Source organism: Rhinopithecus roxellana, chromosome 10 (assembly GCF_007565055.1).
Source record: "Rhinopithecus roxellana isolate Shanxi Qingling chromosome 10, ASM756505v1, whole genome shotgun sequence".
NCBI lineage: Eukaryota > Metazoa > Chordata > Mammalia > Primates > Cercopithecidae > Rhinopithecus > Rhinopithecus roxellana.
In genome coordinates, this window is record NC_044558.1 from 51,506,863 (window position 1) to 51,514,244 (window position 7,382).

The 7,382-nt window shown below is 37.2% G+C and overlaps 1 pseudogene; it reads left to right on the plus strand.

Moving 5' to 3' along the window:
- Nucleotides 1–1,408: 1,408 nt before the first annotated feature.
- On the plus strand, nt 1,409–1,508 carry LOC115900157 (annotated as a pseudogene).
- The last annotated feature ends 5,874 nt before the right edge of the window (nt 1,509–7,382 follow it).

The following is a 7,382-nucleotide window of genomic DNA, read 5'->3' on the forward strand; positions in this document are numbered from 1 at the left end:
ACCAAATTTGTCATGCCTAAGTCCTCCTGGATAATTTAATTCCAAAATATTTCTATTAATTTTCACAAATTGATTCCTGATTTAAAAATGTTCATAGTGGTTCCTCCACCCCCGTCCCCTGCTTCACCCATCTAGTGATCTTGGGAATGACTAGGAAAGTTTAAGTTATGCTCTTCGAGATGCAAGGCTCTAAGATATTGCTGTTTACTCAGTAGAAAGGATTTAAAATTGGTAGCCTTCATTCAACTGCTTACTTTTATTTTTGGGGGTAGATTTTGTCGACTTCGGTTTTTAAAAATTTGTACTACTACAATTTGGAATGTCCATCTTCCTATATAATTCTAAGGGGCTTTTCTGAAGATGCACTAAATTTGCACTACAAATCTTTCCTTCTAAGAAAGCTGTAAGACTGTTCTGGCAGTGCTCATTTAATCAGCAGGTCTGTCTCTTAGGTCATCTTTCTAAGAACTGTGTTGCATAAATTATATGCTAATCTTACCTGGGGTCAGAATGCTTAGAATATAGTTACTGTGAAGTGAAGTCACATCATCTATTTATATTGCAGTGTTCAGTGGAGTTAGAGTTTTGATTTTTACCTTTTTGTTTTATATTTTTTAAAAAGAACAAAATCACTTGAAGAGGAAACACTAGTACTTTTCTACTTTTACAGGTTATGCTTATTTTAGAAGACTATATCTAAAGGGGTATTTTGGAATGTATTGAATATTAAACAATTCACTATGTGCTTTTTAAATAGTTTTAAAGTTTAGTATTTTTTGACAATGTTATTTATGGTTGACTGAAGGAGACGATATATAGAATGCATAGTTGTCTTACACATAACTTCAGAAACTATATTTATTTCTATTTCTAAGTTTATTGACTAACTGTACATTAAAAAACACAAACTTATACATATGTATTTCATTTGTCCCAGCTTCAAAAGCTGTCTAGCACAGGGTCAAAGGAAAGCATCTAAATGTCTACAGTATACATAAGATTAGAAAGCTCTCTGAGTAACGAGACTGCCTTAATTATAGAAGAGAAATTTAGTTCAAAATGTTTTTAACTAGTGGATAATATAAAAAACTCAGAATATGCCACACTCTATTTTTACTGCTTTATATGGATTACCTCATTTAAAACTTACAATGATATTCAGCAGTAGGTACTTCTGTTATCCTAATTTTATGAGTTGAAAACAGTACGTGGAGTTTAGATCTTGCACTTTCAGTTGCTCAGGCTTCTCATGTATAATAATTATTTCTTCTACTTTCCTTTAGCTCATATGCCCATGATTACATTCCTTATATTACCATCACTACTAGGTGCATCACCTACAAAAGCTCAAATTCCAGTATTCTATTTTTTTTTATTACCACTTCAAATTCTTCTAAGTCACCTACTCTGATTTTCCAGTTTCAACAAGTCTGTTTTGGAATAATACAGAGATTAGCATGGCCCTGTGCAAGGTTAATTTAGAAATTAACAAAATGCTTCATATTTTTAGCCTCATGGGTTGGGCAATTTAATTTTGGAATTGTATCAACTCTCTCCAAATTGATCTATAGATTTGCTACAATTGTAATAAAAATACCACAAAATTCCTTTGTTTTTAGGAACTTGAAAACAAACTCTAAAATTTTTCTGGAAGTGTGGAGGGCTGAAAAAAGCTAAGGCAGCTTGAAGACCAAAATCAAGAATATATGACTTGCTCTACAAATATCAATGATAGTTACAAAGATATAATAATTAAGAGCAGGTTGTATTAGTGAAAAGGCAAAGACATGAATGACCATAATAGAACTCACAAAATGAGCTTCTTTGCTGTAGTCTCACCTACTTAGGAGACTGAGGTGGGAGGATTGCTTGAGTCTGCCACATAAAAATCAGCATTGAACTTTTAACAATGGTAATTCTGTAAAACATTAAAGAAAATAGTATTTTCAATAAATCTTGCAAAAACTAGTTATCTGTAAGAAAAAACAAAATTAAATAAATTCCTACTTTAATACAAACACACACACACACACACACACACACACAATCAATTCCAGATGAATCACAGACCTTAATTTGAAAAGCACACAAAAAGAGTTCTAGAATATAGTATAATAGATTCCCAATATAGTCTTTAGGAGCTTAGGACTACAGAGTGATTTCTTACACAAGACGCAAAAAGAAAAAAAAAAAAAAAATTAAGCAAAAACAGAAAGATTGATAAGTACACTACATTAAAATTTAAAACCATGCTCATCAAAAGACAGTTGCTAAGTGTATAAATGCAATCCACAGATAGAAAAAAATATATTTGCAACATATATAACCAATAAAATAAAAAATAAAAAAAAAACTCAGAACATACTAAAAATTCTTTAAAAGCAGATGCAAAAGATGAACTAAAAAAGGAAAGACATCTTAAAAACCACTTTAAAAATGCTCAAGCTTACTAGTAACCAGGGAAGTAAACACGATCTGAAAATCACAATAAAATACAACTCATGAGTCACCAGAATAGCAAAAATCCAATAGTGTAATAATACTAAGTATTGGCGAGGACATAGATCAATAGAGTTCTTACAATTTGCTGGTAGGATTGTAAACTGTTAAGATAACTTTGGAAAATAATTGATCATATCTCATAGATCTGGAAGACATAGTATAGTACAGCCTATTTCATGCACTGGTATAAACCCCACAGAAATGCTTATTTATATTTACCAGCATACATGTACTTGAAGGTTCATAGTGCATAGTTCAAAACTACAAATAACCCAAACCAAACATTCATGAATCTTAAAGACAATTTTTTTTTTCTTTTCTTTCTTTTTTTATTTTTTATTTTTTTTATTTTTAGAGATAGGGTCTTGCTCTGCCACCCAGGTTGCAGTACAGTAGCACAATCACAAGTCACTGTGTCTTTGACTTTTCAAGTTCAAGAGATCCTCCCACCTCAGTCTCCTAATTAGGTGAAGTTACAGACATGTGCCACAATCACCCCTGTCTAATTTTGTTGTTGTTGTAGAGATGGTCTTGCTATGTTGCCCAGGCTAGTCTCAAACTCCTGGACTCAAGTGATCCTCTCACCTTGGCCCAAAAGGGCTAGGATTACAGGCGTGAGCCACTGCACCTGGCCAGAGAGCATAATGCTAAGGGAAAGAAGCCATCACAGTAGGATATGTACTGTATGATTTCATTATATACAATTAAAAAATCGCAAAATTAACCTTTCTTTACTGATGTATATTTTGGTAGTAATACTCTAAAGAAAGGAAGTAAATACTATGATATTCACGTTAGGTATTAAGACAGGAAGCAGGTAGAAATTTATGATCAAGAAGGCCTGTGTAGGAAGCTTTTAGGGAGCTGATATATTTGACGTCTTGATCTGAGCGGGGACTGCAGAGTGATTATCCTCCATTAATTTGTCAAGCTGAGTGTTTATGTCTTCTTTGCTTTGTTACATATTAAGAAAAATAAGGCTTAATTATATTTAAACATTTGTGGAACAGATACCTTATTTTAATATCTGTAGACAACACTTTGAATAAAGAATTTAAAAATTTTCACGGAGCAACAACTTAAAACTGTAACAGAGTTGAGAGAGGGCTTCACAATACGGAGGAAATTTGAATACATTTACAAATCAGTGAAATAAAAGCTATACAACCGTGAGAAAAAGAGGTGCAATTTGAACCCAGAGAAGATGAAAGAAGCTTGGATCAGTCAAGGTAGCTGTTGGATACAGACGGCATTTTCAAAAGGATTTATTTGAAGGGAATGAAGTGTCCATAGAGGTGTGAACAGGCAAAGGAGAATTAAAAAAAAGGGTAGGTGAGGCACCCAAGGACTTGTAACAGCAGGAAGTCCCTTAAGTTCCCCAGGCGTAAGGGGGCAAGGAGAGAATGAATGATTCAGTCAAGTCCAACTGAGAACTGAAGCAGAGCAAGAGGTATCACTCACAGGAGCCAGAACCCACATACAGAATCAGCTAGAATTGTAGCAAAGCAGGAGAAGCATAGGGATGGAGAAATAAATAGCCTGATCTCTTTTGCCTGTCATACTCTGGTTTCTTCCAGTTGCTGCCATTGTCTAAATCCCACTGAAAAGCAGAGGGCCCGAGTGGCTGAGTGATGTAGCTTAAAGAGGCTAGACTTCTGGAACTTACAGCAGGGCAGCAAAAGGCGAGAAATCATGTAAGGATGGAAAGGATCAAATGTAGAACAACTAGCAGGAGACTGAGAAGGAGAAAGTTTAGCTCAGAAAGAAATATGGTTTAGATCAGAAAAGACAGTCCTCCTTAGGCAAGATGAACTGTAGAAATGCCTGCATGATAATTCACAGACAATTTTGGTGGAAGGGAAACATAGTTGAGGGAGCTCTTATCTGATGACCTGAATCTCAGTAAAATCAATACAGGGGTTACCAGCTTGTAGGACAGAAAAGCAGGGCAGATCAGGATACTTGGGAAGATTAGAGGAAATTAGAAATTACTTTGGGGGGATATTTAGTAGGAAGTCAACGGGGTATGGGTGAGAGTACTGCTGAGTTGCACTGAAAGCAACTGGATTTTTTATATTATGAGTTTCTCTATTAAAACATTTAAGAATGTATTAAGCAAAATCACATACAAAGGTGAAAATAAGTTTTCTTGATTTAACTGCTTCTAAGACAAACAAGAGTTTTCAAGACAAAAATTGTGTCTTATTCATATCTATTCCCACACTTCTTTTCTCCCTCATCTGCTTGATAAACACTAAGCATATGTGCAGGCTTGTATGTGTGAATGCACAAAAGAATGCACAAACATAATCTAAAACAATATGCTTATATGAATTGGCACTTGATATTTTCCTAATCAAGATAGGTATTTTTTATCTTAATGTATTGTAATTAATTTAATACAAAATTACATATAAGGAATGCAGGTTGCTTAGGTCCTGGGTTTTATTCCTAGTTTCACTATGCAATTTTGGTAAGTCAGGATAATATGTTCTTTAAGCTTGAATTCAATAAGCATTAACTTTTATAAAACCATTCTAGGTAAGACTATATGAAAGATGGTTTCTGCAGTTAATTATGTTATGGGAACAAATAAGTATATATGCAAAAGTATGTCAATGAGTGCAGAAATGTTTGAATGATATGTGCATATGTATTTTTTCTTTACTCAGTATTTCTGTTAATCTGTGTTCTGACTTTAATAATAAATGGCAGGATGGAGGCAGAACAAGATGGCCAAATAGAAGCCTCTACTGATCATGCTCCTCCTAGGAGCTCTAAATTGAACAACTATCCTCACAAAAAGCACCTTAACAAGAACCAAAAATCAGGCGAGTGATCAAGGTACCTGGTTTTAACTTCATATCACTGAAAGAGACACTGAAGTGGGTACAAAAGACAGTCTTGAATTGCTGATGCCACTTCTCCCCCATCCTCTGAGCAGAGGTTACATGACATGGAGAAAAAAATCTGTGTGCTTGGAAGAGAGAGAGCACAGTGATTATGGGACTTTGCGTTGGAATTCAGTGCTGCCCAGTCACAACAAAAAACAACACAGGACAGAACTTAGCCAGCATGCTTGGAGGGAACATTTAGACCAGCCCCAGCTGAAGGGAAATTGTTTATCCCAGCTATTGGAACCTGAGTTCCAGCAAGCCCCACCACTGCAAGCTAAAGTGCTCGAAGGTTCTAAATAAGCCTAAAAGGCAGTCTAGACCACAGGGATTGCAAATCCTGGACAAATTCTAGTACTCGGCTGGCCTTGGAGCCAATGGGCTTAAGGGTGCATGACCTAATGAGATAGCAGCTGGAGTAGCTAAGGGAATGTTTGCATAACCCCTCCCCAAACCCAGACAGCAGACCTCACAGCTCCAAGAGAGATGATTTTCCTCTGCTAGATGAAAGGCTAGGAAAGAGTGAAGAAGACTTTGTCTTGAAACTTGAATACCAGCTCAGCCACTGTAGGATAGGGCACCAGACAGAGTACAGAGGTCCCCATTCCAGGCCTTATCTCTCAGATGACATTTCAAGACACTGTCTGGGCCTAAAGGAAACTTGCTACATTGAAAAGAAGAACCTAGTCCTAGGAAGATTCATTACCTGCTGACAAAGGCACCTTGAGTTGTGAATACTCAGTAGTAGTAGTCAGGCAGTACTTGCCTTGGGCCTTGGGTTCGACTCAGAGACCTGCTGATTTCAGGTGTAACCCAGCACACTTACAGGTGTGGTGGCTAAAGGGAGACACTCTTTCTGCTTGAGACAACAAGAGAGAAGAATAAAGAGAACTTTGTCTTGAAGCTTTGATATCATCTCAGCCACAGTGGGATAGAGTACCAAATGGCCTCTTGGGACCCCCAATTTCAGGTCTTGACTCTTGGACAGCATTTTTGGACCTGCCCTGGGGAAGAGTGAGGCCCATCTCTCTGAAAGGAGAGTCCCAGGCCTGGAAACATTCACCGTAAGCTGATGAAAGAACCCTTAGGCCTTGAATTAACATTGAAGATAGCCAGGCAGTACTCTCCATTGGCCTAGGGTGGTGGTAGCCATGAGAGAGACTCCTCTGCTTCTGGAAAGGCAAGGGAAGATTGGAAAGACTTTATCTTGTGGCTCAGGTGCCAGCTCAGCCACAATCGGTAATTCCTAATGTTTCCAACTCCAGGCCCTAGCTCCTGAATAACATCTCTGGTTCCACCCAGGGCCAAAAGGTACTCACCACCCTGAATGGAAAGACACAAGCCTGGCTGGGTTTGCCAATGATTGTAAAGCCCTAGGGCCATGAGCTAACTTAGGCAGTAGCTAGGCAGTGATTACTATGAACCTTGGGTTAGATCTAGTGATATGCTGGCTTCAGGTCTGATCCAGTACAAACCAGGAGTGGTGGTCACAGGGCTACTTATGTCACCCCTTCCCCAGTTCCAGACAGCTCAACACAGAGAGATAGACTCTGTTTGTTAGGGAGAAAATGAGGGAAGAGAAGAAGAGTCTCTGTTTGGCAAATGCAAATATGACTGCAGTGACCAAAACTTAGATTACAGAAACATGCAGGTCCCTTTAAATACCTGGAAAACCTTCCCAAGCAGTGTAGGTACAAACAGACCCAGACTGTGAAGACTACAATAAATGCCTACTTCTTCAATGTCCAGATACCAATGAACATCCACAAGCATCAAGGCCATCAAGGAAAACATGACCTCACCATATGAACTAAATAAGTCATGTAAGACCAATCCTGGAGAGATAGAAATATGTACCCTTTCAGAGAGAGAATTCAAAATAACTGCTTTGAGGAAACTTAATGAAATTCAAGATAACATGGAGAACAAATTCAGAATCTATCAAATAAATTTAACATATAATGTGAAGCAATTAAAAGAAATCAA